Here is an 18085-nt window from a genome sequence, read left to right as displayed (position 1 = left end):
AACTGAGAGGCTAAATAACTCGGCCAAACTAGGAGGTGCAGCATGGCTGCAGAGTCCACGCTTTTGCACTATTGGACACTGCCCCTCTCAGGGCGTGCCGTGCGTAGTTCAAGCCGGCTGAGCAACAGGAGTGACAATGCTGTTACCAGCCACAACAACATGACTTAGCGGGTACTGCCCTGCAGTGTATTTGACTATTGACAAAGCACTTTCGCATACAGTCTTATTTAGTCTACGCAGCCCTTTGGTCCTTTGAGGTGGCTGGTGGTGGGTGTTATTTGATCTCAGGGCCACAATGGCAGACTTGACACAGGAATCCAGCTGTCTTCCATTTGAAGTCCAGGGCTCTCTTCCTGCCATACCACTTCTTTCTGGAGGTTTTCCCTCAGCTGCTGCACACTTTGTCGAGCAAGATATTTTTCCAGCAGTGAATTTTCAAAGCTTTCCCCTTATCAGGGAGATATGAGAAAGTGAAAAAGGAAAATACCATACAGTGCCTCTTTGCTGAGAATGCAAATGTATCTTCTCTAGATGCTCTCCAAGCTAAAGAAGAGAGTTTACTGTTACATGCACTTTAAGAAGAGTGAAAGGGGCTCTCCTACCAGTTTTCTGAGAATAACACATTTAAATGCACAATACCACTCGTAGGAATACCATGACTCTCAGTAACCTGTGAGTTTTACAGACAGCGTCTGATATAATGGTTTTGTGTCTTTTAAGAGCCCATGTTGAAAATGTCTCTAGGTAGTTTAAGTGATGAAATCGGGATATAAAATGATATAATTATGATCCCAGTTTATGTAAGTGTGCTAGCATAAGTATAGCTGGAAGAAAATTCACCACAATATTAATAGTTTTGATTTCTAGGGGCAAGGCTTATGCTTGATTTTAATCTCTCTGCATAAATTTTCTGTGCTTTCCAATCTTTTATCATTTATAATCACATGAAAATCAATAGGTATAATTTTAAAAGAGTACATGGCCCCTTTCTACAACAGAACTTTTGAATATCATTTAAGCCAGAGTTTGGAAGAGACATGCATGTAAAGGAGTTTTTGCACAACTTTAGGGGCTGCAAGGTTTCCTCTGGCCTTCCTGAGGGCTGTTTGCCCAGTGGCCGGGCAGCCTGGGTCTGACCCTGGCCTGGCCTGGATTTGGGGTTGCGGGCACTTGGACTACAGAATCCCCATCTCATATCCAAGTTAGGAGAGACACCAGGTCAGGAGCCAGCTGCTCTGCAGACCCAGAGGCAGGTACTTTGGCTCTTGTGACCAATGTTGGAAGGGTTTGGAACATTTCTTTTTCACTTGAGGTCTCTTCTGCTCTGCGGCGGGAGATCTGCTTTGCATCCTGGCCTGAGTGCCTGTTTCAGTGAGCCGGGACAGAAGAGGAGGTAGGGGACTTAGGTCTGCCTAGATGTGTCTGAGTTTGAGGCGCTTCACTGCATCCTTCAAGTTCAGGAAATGGGAAGCCAACGTAGGGCACAGACAGTGCCCATCTCCAAAACAAAACAAAACAAAACAAAACAACACAAAACAACATAACATACCTTAGCCCCAGAAGCCCCAAGGTAGGGAAGGCTGACCTAGAGTCAGCCAAGTGCCAGCCAGCCAAGCAGTAGTTGTTGCCACACATATATCCTCTCAATTCATGCTCGTGAGAATTGTATGGTATATTATTATTCCTAATTCACAGTGGAGGAAATGGAAACTCAGAGAGATGAAACGACTTGCCCAAGTTGAACAGAGCCAGTATTTTGTCTGTCTCCAAAGCCCACCCAAGCTCTTATCCAATAACCCTATGCCACCACTCCTAGGGTCTGCCTCACGCTACCACTGAATGCTGCTGGTTAGCCCCTGAGTCCCCTGGCCCATGATGACTCTAGGGAAAATCTCAGATCCCATCTTCTAACGCTCATATGACAGCAGGGGCCCTTAACCTTTCTGTGCTCTGGACCCCTTTGGTCTGGTGAAGCCTATGGACCCCTTCTCAGAATAATATTTGTAAATGTACAAAATAACATACAGGCTTGGAAAATAATTTTTGAAGTACAGTTATTAAAATTTTTAAGTATAGCAACATATGTACTTCTTTAGGAACATGTTAAACAACAAGATGGACTTGAAGTCTTATAACTACCATAATTTTGAAGTAGTGATGACCGTAACTGACATTTCAGGACAAACAGCCCTGATATGATATGAGAATGTGTGTGTTTCTATTGATGTCAGAGGCCCAAGTATTGGTAACATTAATGAAGTTTGTTGCCTCTGTTCATAATTGAAGAGGATGCTCTATTTTAGTTAGAGGTGAGTAAAAATAAAGGCATATTTTTTCCCTGTTCGAATCCATGATCCCTGAATTCTGCGCATGGACTGTAAGTTAGGATCTGTGCTCATACCTTAAAAAGACGTGTATGTGCATGTGTGTTTGTGCACGTGTGTGTGTGTGTGCGTGCGCGTGTGTAGAGGGGGAGGGGTGGGGGAGAGAATATCTAAAACAAAACAGAGGGAGTAAAAGGCCGATGGGAAGAGGGCAGCCCAGGAATATTTCGGTATTGAGTCAGTGGCGAAAATGCTGCTCAGGCTTGACCCGGCTGCCACAGAAATGTGCTGGGTGAGGGGCAGGGGAGGAAAACAGTCCTTTTAAATTGCTTCAAGATTAATTTAAAATATCTGTGCAGAGCTAAGTGCCTCAGCCCTTGACTTATTTGGTGTTTTGGAAAGGGGGTGAGGAGGGTGGTGGCTTGGGTAAGAGTCGTGTGTGCATATCCTCATCTAAACAAGGGCCTGAGGAAATAGTTCCCGCATGAGCCACGTCTTAGCCTCCTCTCTGGTGGGAGGCTTGTCGGAGGCCTTTAATTCCAGATCTGGGAAGCTCTTGGCAATTGGAGGAGTCTGATGATCACCCAGCTTCTATTTTTGTAAAGGGGTGGGCACAGCGTCTCCCCTCTGGCCCTGTGGGTGACAGCTTCTTTCCCAGGCCTTAAATAATGGTCAGTGCTCCCCATTTACCAGCTGGCCTTGGGAAGTGAAACAATCCCTCCCCACCTTCCCCTGACCTCCGCAATGACCCTATGCATGCATCCCTCATCTTGGGGGTGGCGGGGAAGGAGCCTTTCTCTCTCCCAATTAAACATTTAGGGAGGAGGGACGCTGTTTTGCAGCTAATTCATAAAGCAGGCCACCCATTCATTTAATAAACTTCTGCTGAGCAGCTGTCATGAGCCCAAAACAAGGCACTTGGATAAAGATGAGTGAGCCAGAGTTTCTGTCTTGGAGCAGCACGTTGTCATCAAGTCCTATTTATTATTACTTATGTCTGCTGTGTGCACCTCGCTGTCCTAGGCACAGCCTCTGTGCTTAGGGAGTTTTCAGAGAAGGGGAATATTGCAGCTCAGGAATGACAGGAAAGCCTTAATGAGCGATTTGTGGGAGGGCTGGGTAATTCAGAGGTTATTCAAGTAACGCACAATGCACTTTGTTGGAAGATGTGCACCGCTGCCTGGGCCCTGGGCCCTGTGCCCTGTGCCCTCTGGTCTGTAACTAATGGGCCTGTCCTCCACTGTGTTCACAGAACGCAGGCCAGTCCCTCCTCATTAGTCAGGCGCAGATTATGGCTCTCTTTGCAGCTCCATTTCACAGCCAGTTGCCCGCAGTGCTGCAGTGGACCCTGTGTGATGAAGGTGTCTGCCCTGCAGTCACATCCCATTACAGGAGAGAAGGGAGGCCTCTTTCCCATTAGGGGGCAGTTTGTGGTGTTAAGCATCATTAAGTAGACTCGTTGTAGATGGCCCCTTGGAAAAGGAAAGGATGGGTGCTGCTCAGTGGAGGGTCTTCCCTAGCTTCCTCCCCCTTCCTGGGTGCCTGGGGCACATCTTAGGATGGTAGAACTGGAAGAGACCTTGAGATGTAAAAGTTTACCTCCCATGCGCTGTAGGAAACCCAGCCTTGTCATCCTGATGCCGGCCGTTGTGACCTCCTGCTGCCCATCTATGTGCCAATGCCAATCATAAGTATCAGAAGGTACCAAAGCTGCCGCACCATCCGCCTTCTAACTGGGGGAGGCCCACAGTCTTCCAGTCTTTGTAGGGAAGGAGAAGTGCTTAGAAGGGCTCTGGGCATAACTAGACTTAACTGATGGAGGAACATTTGTCTACTTCGCTTCTGAATAAAGGAGGCTGTACTGGTGTTTACCTGGGAGTCCCTCTAATCTTGCCCAAAGCCCTTCTGGAAAGAGAGAGTATAGTCCCACTTCCTGTAAGAGAAGCCCCTGTGAAAGAATGAACACAGCTATCCAGTGGGTTTCCAGTATTGGAATTATGCTTATCATCAGTTTATACAGCATGTTGTGCTTGTTTCATGTGGCACACATCCAAGGCAAGATCTTTAGCACCACACTTGGGAGGCTATCTAGGTGCCCACCTCCTCTGTGACCAAGGTACCTGCCCAGATGAGAACCTCTCATTGGCTTAGAGGGCCCTGGCCTTGATGGCTGTCCTCACCACGCCACCTGTGGGAAAGCTCCCTTTGGAGAACCTAATTTTATTTTATTTTTTTAATTTTGTTTTATTATTTTTTTATACCACAGGTTCTTATTAGTTATCCGTTTTATACATATTAGTGCATATCTGTCAATCCCAATCTCCCAGTTCATCCCACCGCCACCACCCCCGCCCCCCGTCCCCCGCTTTCCCCCCTTAGTGTCCATACGTTTGTGGACAACCTAATTATAAATGTCTTCCTGCATATTCATCCTTGCATGGTGAAAGTCTGTTCACACCCACAGGTGCCGTGTCCGTGCTGAAATGGAGCTGTGTGAATGGGGGTTCAGATGTGTCCTGGGGTGCCGCTTACCACTTGGGAGACTGCAGTCACATCTTCAACCTCTGACCCCCAATTATGTTCCCAACAAAACAAAGAGGAAGAGTTTGGGCTAGCTCGGTGTCTTTCGACTTTTTCCTGATTCCACAGGGCACTGTTCTCACGTCAATCCTCTCTGTCTGTGAAAATGTGTCTCAGTGGGGGAGGTGGGGTGGCAGCGTGTGCGTGTGGTCATGGTGGTGGGGGCTTGGTAGTGGTTGAGAATAGGCTTGTAAGGGGGTGTATCAGAATCCCCAGAGGAGTTCGATAAAGACCCCCATCCCCCCAAGCCAAATGTGCCTGCCTCTCCCTCTCCTTGGAGACTTGCCACACTCCATGGTGTCTCAGCCCTTTTACAGCTGAACAGCTCTAGAGGAATTTTCGCCTTTTTTGCTATTCATTCTCCCCTGTATATCTACAGTTGGCTCTTCTCTCTTCAGGGTTGTTGCCTTGGGGGATGATGGAAAATAAGAAACTTTTCTCAGCAAATAGAACCGTAATCTGTTGAGTTCTTTTCCTGCTTAAAAAAAAAAAAGCCCAAGCTGCTGCCCAGGGTTGTTAGGAGAATTAGATGGGATGATGTGGGTGGAGGTGCTGGCCCCCTGCCTGGCCCAGCATCGCTGCTCCCTAGACCTTGGCTTCCCCTCCTGCTCCCTGTGCTGTTTCAGTCCTGATTTACTCCTCAGTCATCTGGCACCCCCCTCTGAGACCTCGCAGAGCGTGATCCATGCTACCTTCCAAATGAACTTGCTCCAAATAATTTTCAGTGATCCCTAATGGAATAAAGTTAAGAATCGAGTTTTGACAGAAGTTGGCAATTACGATGTCGGTTCATGGGGTCTCCCAAGATCACTAGATTGTGTGGTGCCCCTGGGTGAGGCAAAAGACAGGAGCACGCAGGTCAAACTGGGATCATATCTGATGGGTCAGGGTTGGGAGAGCCGCCACATGGAAAGTTCTCTGGAAAAACGGTGTCTGTCCTTGAAGCAGCCACAGAGGAAAGCAGTTCTCCCCAGGGGGATGTGATCACCTGCTACATCTAAGACACTTTTCACCTCCTGCTCTGCATTATAGCAAAGAACATATTTGTCTTATTCTCTTACAAGCTTGAGGCCAGAAGCACTCCTACAGTCCATCCAAGAAATATGTCTGTGCATTTTGATATCCTTGGAGGTCTGTGCGAACAAAATAATGTTACTTTCATGTTAGTCACCCTGAGAAAATACGAATATGGGGCCCACGGGGTGAAGAGCATCATGGTAGGCAGCAGGGCCCTGCACTGTTACGTGCTTATTGTGTTTGCTGTGTGTGTCCTGTTAACCGTATGAGCAATTTAGGACATCGCCAGGATGCCCTGTCACTGGACAGAGTATCCACTGCTGTTTCCTGCCCTTTCCCTCTGAGGTATAAACAGCTCTGATCACTCCCCAGGGCCCAAAGCAGGACCCTAAGTCTCCTTCTGCCTGGGGTGACAAGAACCAGCGGGGCCGTGTGAAGGGAGTGCACTGCCCTCCTCCCTGCCCCGCACCTGGCCCACTGCCTCTTCTCTCGGCCCCCTCTCCAAGCCGCACGCCCCTCGAGCCAGCGGTGTCATTTGTCAAGCTGAAGCACCATTGTAGTCGTTATAATACGAAATCGTTTTTGGAATGTCAGTGTTTAAAGCGTTCTCACGCCCCTGACCTTAGAGATTTTCTGGTCTAGCCCTTCCTTTTACGTAGAAAACTTTGACCCAGAGCAGAGACCCACCCAGAGTCACCCAGTCAGTGGTTCCTCGTTTGGTCTCCCGTCTACTTTGTGCAGGGCGTGAATGTGAGCATCATTTTACATGGGAAAGCTGAGATTTGGTGAGGTTGGGAGGCGTGCCTGGGATAGAGCCAGGTAGGCAGTGGAAAGGTGGGCCCTCTGCTCTGAGGCTGGGGCTCCTTCCCCTCCCACAACACACACACACACACACACGCACACGCACACGCACACGCACACACACACGCACGCACACAGCCTTACCTTACCCCGGCCCTGCAGGAGAAAGGGTACGTATGCCAGCGACCTGGGAGGCGGCGGCCAGAGGGGCTGGGGTGGAGTGGAGGCTAGTGGTCACCTGACCTGTGTCCTTACTGACGCTGTGGTAAGAGGGCAAACACTTTGGGCCTCTCGGGGGCGTGCTGACAAGTCTCTGTGATTCCTTTTCCTGAGCCCTCGGTGTAGGGAGGGAGGCTTCCAAGAACTACGACCTTCGGGGCAAGGTCTACTGAGTGGTTTGTAATTTCCTGCTGTTTTTGGAGAAGGGCTCCCGGTACCCCTTGCTCCTGCGTCCCTCCTCCTACTGAGGCCTAAACCACTGCCCACCACCCCCCTGCTGACTGGGCTCAGGGCGAGGAAGTGTGTCTGTGTCCCGCCCAACAGAGGACACAGTGTCCTGTATTATTTCCAGCCTGCCGGTCCTGGGAATCTCTACTTGCTTTTTCTCATTTCCTCCCCTTGAACATTAGAAACATTAGATTCCAAAAATAATCCAAGTCACAATGTTCTGCAGGCTGCATGTGTGCGTGTTTTTTCCCGAAGCTGTTTTTCTCCTCCTTACATCCTTTCTCCCTCTCCTTCCTTCCCTCTGCTGCGTGTTGAGCCCCCGTGTCTGCTGCAGTCGCCAGGCCTGCATGAGAAGTGGGTGTGGAGAGCAGAGCGGAGCAAGGAGTGGCAGGAACGCTGGGCACGGCAGCCTTGGCTCCCTCCCAGGTCCCTTACGAGGGCCGGAAGGGGCCTGAATTGTCGTTAGGTGGCTTCTACTTATGTGTGGACCCCATAGCACTATGCACCCCATAGTGACCCTTTGGAACCGAGAACACGGACACTATGTTTACAGTACTTTCCAGAATCCAGGTTGTCACCCTGATTCTGTCTGCAGCAACTTAAGTGAGCTAGGAAAGAAGGATCCTGATCAGAGAAGTTGTATGAGGCACAGGGAGAAGTGACAGAGAAACATTCGTTGATTCATTCCTTTGTCCACAGACATTGAGCGTCTGCTCTATGTCAGGTCCTCTGCTAGGTGCTGACCTGCACCCAACCCAAGCACTGGATGGGGGAATAATGTGGGCGAGTGTAAGGAAAATCAGGTTCAGCATTGATGTGATTCCCGATCCTTGTAAGAAAAAGATGGCTAAGAAATAGTAACCACTGCAGTGGTTAGAACCTGGTTGGATATCAAGGTCTTTATTTCTTGCTGGGCAGGGATTAGTGTTGGGAGTCTAGTGTGGCGGGGGAGAGAGTGGGGAGGTGGTCGAAGAAAAAACAAAACATGTCAGCTCTGCCCCAGTAGGGGAAGTGGGAGAAATGTCTTAAGCACCCTTTTTGAAGAATTGAAAGACGTTCAGGTACAATTTATAAAGTGAAAAACAAAATGCATCTCTGTTTTGGGTAGGGAAATTTTTCAAGATTTCTTCCCAGGCATTTTACTTTGAAGAACCCCCTTTCCCTCCTTCTCTTCACCTTCTGTCCTCCCTGCTGCACCTCTTCCGCTTCCTCTCCCGTCTGGGACCCTCTTCTCCGCGCCCTTGAGCTCCTCCAGCCTGTGTCACCCCAGCCTTCTAGGGTGCATCCACTGTCAGAACTGCTTGCTTTGCTTCCCTTTTCTGGTCCTGCTTCCTTCCTTGGCTGGTTCCTTGTGTGGCTCAGGCTTCCCACTGAGGACAGAGAGCACAGGCCAGAAGACCCAGCCAAGGCTTCTAGAAAGAGCACTGCCTCTACAATCACAGACACTTGGGTTTGAATCCCACCGTAGGCACTCGCTAGCTGATTAACTCTCTGTGGCCAGTTCACCCTCTCTGAGCAGTTTCTTTAGCTGTAAAATGTAGATTTTAATACATGCCTTAGGATTCTCGTATGGGTTATAGAAGATGTGTACAAAGCATCTAGTATGCCGGGAGCCGGTAGGTGCTCAGCAGATGGTAGGTTTGTAGAGACCAGCTAGAGCTGGGCCATGTAGATAGAAGGGATCCGGAGTGGAAGAGAGGCGTGGGGAGGCTTTTGTTGCAGGGCCTGGGAGGAAGGGCGGAGAGTACAGGGTCGTCCACAGCAAGGGTACTGGAGCAGACAGTGGGCAGTATGTGGCAGCAGAGCAGGGAGGTGAGATAGGGCCCTGGTGCCTGGAGAAACTAGTAGAAGGAAAAGGAAATTAGAAGCGAGTGCCCTTGGCATGATCTTAGAACACTTGCTGAAGACAAGCCAATTAAATAAGTGCCGGATACTGTACTGGGAACGGGCAGTTGGAAGATGAGGTGGAGTCGGGCCTTGCCACACTGGAGCAGTGGAGGGGCGGGCACTGACAGACAGCTGCTACATGGGGAAAGTTGGCCAAAGAACCTATCACTGCTGTGGGAACCACAGAAGGGGAAAACTTCAGGCCAGGTTGGGGTGCAGGGAAGAAGATGAACAAAGGCATGGCAGCCTCAGGGGTATAGGGTGGGTTCTGGAAACATCTACTGGCTAGTATGGCTGGAGCTCAGGCTGCATGGGGAGGAGTGTAGGAGGGTGATGTCCATGCCATGTCGATTACCTGGAGTCACAGGAAGGGGTCAGAAATCTAGTCACACCTCTCCCTGAGTAACCAGGGACCAGAGGAAAGCTGGATTCTTGCCCTTTCTTGGTATAAAGAAAAAAGGATGTTGGTTTCCTCCACACAGAACAGGTGGACTGACTGATCCCACCTCAGAGTGGCACTTGTCTTATCCTAAATATTTCCCTGGGGCACCCCTTGTCACGAGGTGTCCAAGGAGGTGCAAACCAGAAGGACCTAGAATGGAGAGTGAGACTGGACTTGGGCATTCAGCCCCCACCCCAGGACATCCTCTTGTGTGCTTTGCACAGGCTCATCTTCTCGCACCTATGTTTGCACCGAGCTCCCTCCCATCTGCCTACTGAAACCCTACCCTAGATGGACCTAGAGACCATCATACAGAATGAAGTAAGTTAGAAAGAGAAGAACAGGGACTTCCCTGGTGGCGCAGTGGTTAAGAATCCACCTGCCAATGCAGGGGACACAGGTTCGATCCCTGGTCCGGGAAGATCCCACATGCCGCGGAGCAACTAAGTCCATGCGCCACAACTACTGAGCCTGCCTGCTGCAACTACTGAAGCCTGCACACCTAGAGCCCATGCTCTGCAACAACAGAAACCACCGCAATGAAAAGCCTGCGCACCACAAGGAAGAGTAGACCCTGCTTGCCGCAGCTAGAGAAAGCCTGTGCTCAGCAACGAAGACCCAATGCAGCCAAAAAGAAAGAAAGAAAGAAGGAAGGAAGGAAGGAAAGAAGGAAAGAAAGAAGGAAAGGGAAAAACAAATATTGTATGTTAACACATATATGTGGAATCTGAAAAAATTGGTGTAGACTATGTTATTTACAAAGCAGAAATAGACACAGACATAGAGAACATATGTATGGATACCAAGGGGGGGCGCAGGATGAATTGGGAGATTGGGATTGACATATATACACTATTGATACTATGTATAAAATAGATAACTAATGAGAATCTACAGTATAAATAAATAAATAGAAAGAAAAAGAAAGAAAGAAAGAAAGAAACCCTACCCTAGCTGAAGGTCCAGCTACTTACTCTCCCCACTCTTCCCTGCTGGAGGTGGTCTTTCTGTCCTACAGGCTTCTGTCCATGCACGGTCTTTATCCATCCCCCTCAAACTGGCCCTGTTCCAACCCAATTATATTGCATATTCCTGGAGGTCAGGGCCAGCGTCTTAGATAACTGTGTTCCCCAGAGGCGCATAGTCAGTGCCAAATAAAGAGTGGACCGTGGCACAGTCTGTACTCATTAGGCTGCCTGATGGAACAGAAGTTTTGTGACTGCTCTGGGCTGGCACAAGAGCACCACCTACTGTTGAGTCGTTTCAAGAGACGTTACTCCAGTGCTCTTGCTTCAAAACTGAGGTGTTAGCAAGTTTCATCTTGCAATGGAGAGAGAGATCTGGAGGCAGGGAAACCAGTTCTGGCCCTTTTATACTAATCCAAGTGTGGGCAGATGAGGTGACAGTGGGAACGGAAAGGAGAGGGGCAAACCCTGGAGATAGTCTGAACGAAAGAAAATGGGACCAGGTGACCAACTGGACATCAAGGCGGAGAGCTAAGGGAACCACAAGGCCTTCGTGTTAGGATGATGACCCCAGGACAGAGGTGGAAAGAAAGCCCAACAACACTTTGGAAGAAGCATGAAAGACTAAATTCAAATGTTAATTTTATCTTAAGGCACAGAAAAGTCAGAGAAGTGGTGATGAAGGTTACCATAAACAGTACCAAGAGTTATCTGTTTATTGCGTTTCTGCCCTACTCTTAGGGACAGTGACTCTATCTAAGCACAGGCATTTACCTCAGTCCTCTGAAGAAGATTGTTAGAGAAACTGAGGGTTTTGAAGATTGGGCTCTTCATTCCTAAGTCTTTCCTGAGCTCCTGTGGGGTACGCTCCACCAGGTGTGGTCTGGAAGCTGGAAGAACTACTGAGCAACTCTTCCTGGACGTGCCTGAGCCTGGCTCCCTCGTGGTCCCCCACCTGTCTGAGCCCCATTGTTGAAACTGCTGCAGGAAGAGGAGAGAAGGGAAAAGGGGACTGCTGGCTCTCTTCCTCAGCTCAAGGTCAAGCCCCCCTAGCACAGACCCCTTCCAGCATAGCACCTGCCCCTCCTCTCAGAGACGGACTCCTGAAGGGAAGGCCACCTCCTCCTTAGCCCATGTGGAATTTTTTTCCCCAGATGTGCAAGTAATTGCCACAGCTGATTTTAGGGTGCGTGGGAGGACTGGGTGAGAACATCCGACAGACACTCCATTTTTGCAGTAACAATAATAGTTACTATTTATTGAGTGTATCTTGTAGGCCAGGAACAAGCATTAGCTCCTCTAAATTAACTTGCCAAGGGCCAGAGCTCAGTTTACAAGGGCCAGAGCTCAGTTTATGCCTAAATGTAGCTCTGGGTTAAAGTTGGGCACTGTTTTCTCAGTTTGAATTAAATCAGGTTTGACCTCTTCAATTTTACATTTTGGGAAGTGAGTGAACATTCCCTCATGCTGTTCCTGAAACTATTTTATCATCATCTGCGGTTCAGATGGAAGGAATTCGGCCACTCAGAGTCAATATCCCCGGGCTGCCTGGGCTGACTCCTGGCTTGGTTGGTTCTGTTTCTCGTCTGCTTGACTCGCTGGCTCCTGGATGACCATTCCTTCCCCACAGTGGGGTAGCGTGTGTGTTGCCAGGGCTGCAGGAAATTTAGTCCATCCAAGCAAGCAGACTGGAAATCGAATGCAAAGAAAAAGAAAAAACATTATTCAAAGTCTGAATAGGCTTGGTGAGACTTTTCATTGCAACACTCAGCACGAGGAGGGCAAGCCCGAGGACAGTGGCCTTTTGAGGCCTAACAGGAGTCTGCTCGTTTTCAAGGACAGTGTGTGATTTGAGCGTGAAGAGTTGCAGCCCGAGTTTCTCTAATCCAAAAGCAGCTTCTTTTTGTGACTGCCGGCTTATCCTGTCTGAATCCAGGGGAAGTGGGAAGGAGCTAGCGTGTATTCAGCGTCTACCACGTGTCATGCGTTGTGCTGGGCACCTCCATATGTTATCTCTATCTCCTCCTTTGTATTTATCTTCTTTGACCCAGACACTGAAGGGTTTTTAAGAAAAAGGAGGAGAGGGGGAAGAGAAGGGCGGAGGGAGTGGGGTGGGAAGGCAAGAACCCTCAGTTGGTAAGAAGCCTATAATGTGCTAGTTGATTTTGTTTTGTGAGATCAGGGCTGACTTGGACTCCTCTTCGCAATGAGATAAATGACTGTATCTGGGGGCCTCAGTGTAGACACCCAGTTCAGGGTTAAAGGCTAATTTGACCTTATGGCTTTCCTTCAGTGTTTCCTCACTACCACTGAATAAAGGCCCAGTTCTGCCTTTCGACCTTTGCCTTTCAACCTAGGCCCCTCCCTGCCTTCATCATCCCTTCTCACTCCCTCTCACATCCTGCTCTAGAGCTCTTGGTACCTGCTCACATCCCATGCTGTTTTTCAAGCTGTTTCCTCTCATTCAGATGCCCTTCCCGTCTACACCTTTTTCACCTGACTAAATCCTGTTGTCTTTCAAGTATTATTCAGCTGTTGTGACCTTCTGGGAGTCATCGTGCTTCTCCCCGTCTCTACCTCTAACAAGTTGAAGCAGGTCTTTATCTGCTATCAGCCCATCATATACACTTTTTTTTTTTTAACATCTTTATTGGAGTATAGTTGCTTTACAACGTTTCATAGTACTTGTCACACTTAAAGTTGACAGACTGTTGAATACATTTGTCTCCCTCACTAGACTCTGACCTTGATCTTTTATCATCAGTCTCTAATCCAATGTCTGGAATACAGTGGGCGTTCAGTAAGTGAATAAAATATTGTACTGAGCATCATGGGCATGTGACTATTTATATCAGAATTCTTTTGGCTACAAGAAACAGAACACTGGACTCTGTTGCCGTGTTCCATCTTTTAATCCATTTTGTCCCTTTCCCTCCTATTTTCTTTAAGATGTTAATCATGATTCTTTTGAAAGTTTTGCCTGCAAATTATAGCCTGATCATCTCTGGATCTGTTTCTATTGACTGTTTAATTTTTTTTATTCTTAGTCACTTTTCTCTGCTTCATATGTTGCATAATTTACTGGCTATTATAGGTGATGTACTGTACAGACTCCTGATTAGGTTATCCTTCTCTAACTATTGTTGAGTTTTGTTCTGGGCTGCAGTTAAACTGCAGATCGTGATCCTGTTGAGCCTTGGTTTAGGCTTTGCTATGACACATCTACTTCCATCTTTTCTTTAATCCTAGGGTATAGCCCTTATTCTTAGGATATGGGTCTTACTCTTACAGTCTGATCTTTCTGGGGTCCCAACTGAGTGTCCAGAGTGTTCACCAAAGTCTCTTTACACTGTTTGATTTAGAACTCCTAACATTTCCTCAGCACTGTGTAGCCTCTGACGTTTCTGTTCAGCTCTCCACCTCCCACAGCTGTTCTCCACTAGACCTGGAGTCTCACCTTGCCTATGCACAGCTTAGGATTTGGCCGAGGACCTGAAGGAAATTGCGGTGAAGATTTTTAGGGCTCCTTTTCTTAGCTCCCTCTCTCTTACTTCCTATCACTGTAATTGCAACCACCTTACCAGCCCTGAAGTCTAATCCCTGGTGTTTTATACCCATGAAGACTGCTGCTCTCGGCCCAGCTCCTGTTTCTGGGCTCCACAGTTTGGAAAATACCCTCAGGGAGAAAGCCAAGGTGGATATGGGGCTTACATTGTATGTTTCCCTTCCTTCAAGGATCATTGGTCTATGTTGGTTGTTGACCAATGCTTTTAACTAGTTTACACGTGGTAGAGTTAAGTTCGATACCAGCTACCCCATTAAGAACAGGCTGTAAGTCCACATGAACTGTTTAAATAAAAATGAAAGTGCATTAGAATTACCTGCAGGACTCCTACTGAATCAGAATCTCAAGGGTAGGGCCTAGGAAGCTATATTTTTTTAAGAAAACCCTTTAGGTAGTTCTGAATGAAGGCTAAGTTTGTGAACTATTGTGGTAGATACTTGAGCAGTGAGTTTGGAGGAAAGAGAAATCAGTGTGGACTCAGTTGCTCAAAGAAGACATCTGGAGGAAGTGAGACTTCAGTTGTGTTTTGAAGGGTAGAAATAATTTGGATATGGAGTATTTCATGGAAGGAAAGATGTCAACACAAACATGGGGTGGCAATGAGCATGGTGTGGAGTATTTGCATGGAAGTGAATAGAATATGACAGGAAAGGATGCTTGGTGTAGGACAGGGGTGTAAAAGAATAGGGGGAAAGGCAGATGTGGACCAATTGAAGGTGGAGGGGAGGCACCTTGAATGCCAGAGTAAGGAGATTGGATTTTGCAATATGGATAATAGATAGCAACAATAATTTTGTGGGGTTTTTTTTTTTTTTTTTTGGACTGAGGGAATGACAGGGTGAAAGCAGTGTATTAGAGCAGTGAACCTGGTGGGGGCAGATTGCTGGGTATAAGGAATAAAACAGACTCAGTGAGATCAGTAAGGGAGTAATTGCAGTAATCTTGGCAGGAGGGGCTGAGTGGTGAGTATCAGTAGCAGTGGAAAGTGACGCGTATATTTCAGAGTGATTTGAGGAAAGAGAACAAATGGGCGGGGGGGGGCGGGGTAAAGACGTGGGGTGTCAAGAGAAGGTAAGGGTTTTCATAGAACAGGCAGAATAGTTTTAGATGCTACTGGAACAGCAAGGGGATATTCACATTGAATCCATGGGCACCATGTGACTAGGAATAATCTGCAATTTAGGTGTGCATTTGGGAGACAATTTGATAGTGGTTTAAAAGCATGGATTTTGGTGAGGCATGGACATATATACACTACCAAACGTAAGGTAGATAGCTAGTGGGAAGCAGCCGCATGGCACAGGGAGATCAGCTCGGTGCTTTGTGACCGCCTGGAGGGGTGGGATAGGGAGGGTGCGAGGGAGGGAGACGCAAGAGGGAAGAGATATGGGAACATATGTATATATATAACTGATTCACTTTGTTATAAACCAGAAACTAACACACCATTGTAAAGCAATTATACCCCAATAAAGATGTTTAAAAAAAAAAAAAAGCATGGACTTTGGAGTCATATAGACTTAGATTTGAGTCTTTAATATGCACCCTGACTGTGTGACGTTGACCAAGTTATTTGATCTCTCTGAATCTGTTTCTTCAACTAGACAAAGGTGGTGATGATGCTATCTACTATCTCCTAGGGCTGCTATGGGGCTTAAGATAACATGTGTAAATCTCACTGTGCAGAGCCAGGCACATATTTATTCTTGTCAGTTATTGGGGAAGTTAAGGTTAGAGAACACCCTGGAGCAGAGGAAATTAGGTTCAGATGGACACTAGATTCTAAATTTATCTTCATCACTTACAGGCTGTATGATCTCGGGCAATTTACTTCAGCTCTTTGTACTGAGTTTTCACTACGTTGAAAGCTGAATTAACAATACCCTTTTTCTGCATTATTATAAAGGCTAATGAGATAGTCTGTGGAGGTACTTAGCACAGGGCCTGGCGCGTGAAACAGGAAATACTATCTGTGTGGTTGAAATTGTGAGCCTAGATGGATTTTCAAATGGACAGAGCTGACGAATAAAAGGCAGAGGGGCTGAGGGCTAAGGGTTGACTGTCCCTGTAAGGGTGTGAGGGACAGGAAAGAAAGCCATGAAGGGGCAGCCAGAGAAGTGGGAGGCAAGTTTAACAAATCAGTGTGGAACTGAAGGATTGGTGAGCTTTTGAAATTAGAGCGTTCCTATTGTTTTTGTTGTGCTGAGACTGGACATGGTATGTCAAGGAAGAGAGTGTGAGTGGGTGAAAGCACTGGTTCTCCTTGGAGAATTTAGTGTTCAGTAGCGACTTGTGAAAGCAGGAGGGGGATGCTCATCACGTCTGCAGCCGGATGGCCTGCCCCTGAAAATGACCTGGTGTAGAAGGCCAGAGACGGCTGAGTTTCAGAAGGGAGTGCATCAGATTCTGATGAGAGACCGAGGGAAGGGTCAAGACCTCAGAAAGGAGGCAATTATTTTTCACTGTGGGTGCAGACTTAGGAAAGCAGTAAAGGTAGAAGGTGTTACAAGGAGTTAAAGAGGAAGTGGATGGAGGGAAAACAAAAACAGCAGGGGCGGGCAGAATGCACTTCTGAAAGTTTGCTGATGATGGGAAGGGTTGACAGAATGAAACTCTGAGCATTTTGGAAGGTGGAGCCGCAGGGTTAAGAACATCAGCACTGGAACTAGGCCTCCTGGGTTTGAATCTCAGCTCTGCCGCTTATTAGCTTTGTGGCTTTGGGCCTCTCCGTGCCTTAGTTTCTCAGTCTGTAAAATGGAGATGATAATATTGGGGGTTAACGTTGGGGAGGTAATTAGGAGGTTGTTGAGAGGATGAAGTGAGTTCAATATGTTAAATGCTTAGAATAGTGCCTGGCACAGAGTGAGCATTCAGCAAATGTTAGTTGCTATTATTATTGTTGTCACCATTATCATTACTGCTGTTACTGAGAGAAGGTGAAAACGAGAAAGGAGAATGGAGAAATGGAAGACAAGGAGAGACTATATACACAGAGTTTGACTCTGCAATATGGATGCCACACCTACCAAGGAGTCTTCTTAGGTTCTACTAAGCATTCAGACTGAAAGACTGCTATGGGCCACCCTTGGCGCTGATCCAGTCAGGACAGTATAAGATGGAAGCTGTGGTTTCCCAGCAGGACAGTCCTTGCAACAATCCAGCTCAGGGGCAAAGAGACAAGATCCATGGTGGGCAGCGGCAGAAGCTCCCATGGCTCAACAACCCATGCCCCACAGAAGCCAGTATCCTCTGCTGGTACAGCTTCCAGTGTTCCTGCAATGGACACACCAATCACAAGAGTCACCCCCTTCAGGGAAGATCAAGGAACGCTGTCCCCGTCAGTTATTTATAGTTTATTGATAGTCCTTCTAATCCAGATACAGTTTACCAATCGGGGGTGTTTTTACCACTGGCAGCATGACTTAGTAACATGTTGGCACATACAAGCTTTCTCTGTTTCCAGGGAAACAGAACTGGGGTGTTAACTGAAGTTCAGATTAGCATATGCAGAAGGGGAAAAGGTTCTGTTATTTCCTTGCTCACAGTGGGAGCAAATAGGGACATTTGCCTGTTTTATAGAGAAACTGGGGCAGTTCTAGATGTGAGCAGCCTGTTAGGATGTTAGATCTGAGATCTGGGAATTAGGGAATTTGGGCATGGAGTGGGTAAGAAATATGCTAGGGGATCGATAGAATGTCTGCAGGTCAGAGACACAGCCTGGCCGGTGAAATTGTTTGGTGCCCTGGCTGATTCCTGAGGCCACAGTGCTGGGGTCTCCAGGTAACCAGGCTGAGCCATCCTCTGAGAGCAGCTGGATTTATGGTGAAAGATAAAAATGGCTTCTCTCTTATACCATATATACAAGAATGCCAGCTGACATTCCAAAAGCCTAAAGGAAAACAGGCAGGGCCCGGAACACCTTCTCTCCCTCAGTAGATATTTATTAACTGTCTATCAGGCACAAGTCCCAACCACCTCCCCTGTCTATAGACACCAGTGTAAGGACGGCCTCTCAGAACCTCGGACTCCCTATGGCCTGCAGGCCTTGCAGGAGACA

The 18085-nt window shown here is 47.6% G+C and overlaps 1 protein-coding gene across 12 annotated transcripts in view; it reads left to right on the top strand.

Annotated features, from left to right (window-relative positions):
- KALRN (kalirin RhoGEF kinase) overlaps positions 1-18085 on the top strand; it is a gene marked incomplete at both ends in the record, with an annotated part of 639791 nt that overhangs the window by 220527 nt on the left and 401179 nt on the right. The gene's annotated exons all lie outside the window — the stretch shown is intronic.

Source organism: Grampus griseus (assembly GCF_964374135.1).
Source record: "Grampus griseus genome assembly, chromosome: 5".
Lineage (NCBI taxonomy): Eukaryota > Metazoa > Chordata > Mammalia > Artiodactyla > Delphinidae > Grampus > Grampus griseus.
This window is presented reverse-complemented; position numbering and strand designations above follow the sequence as displayed.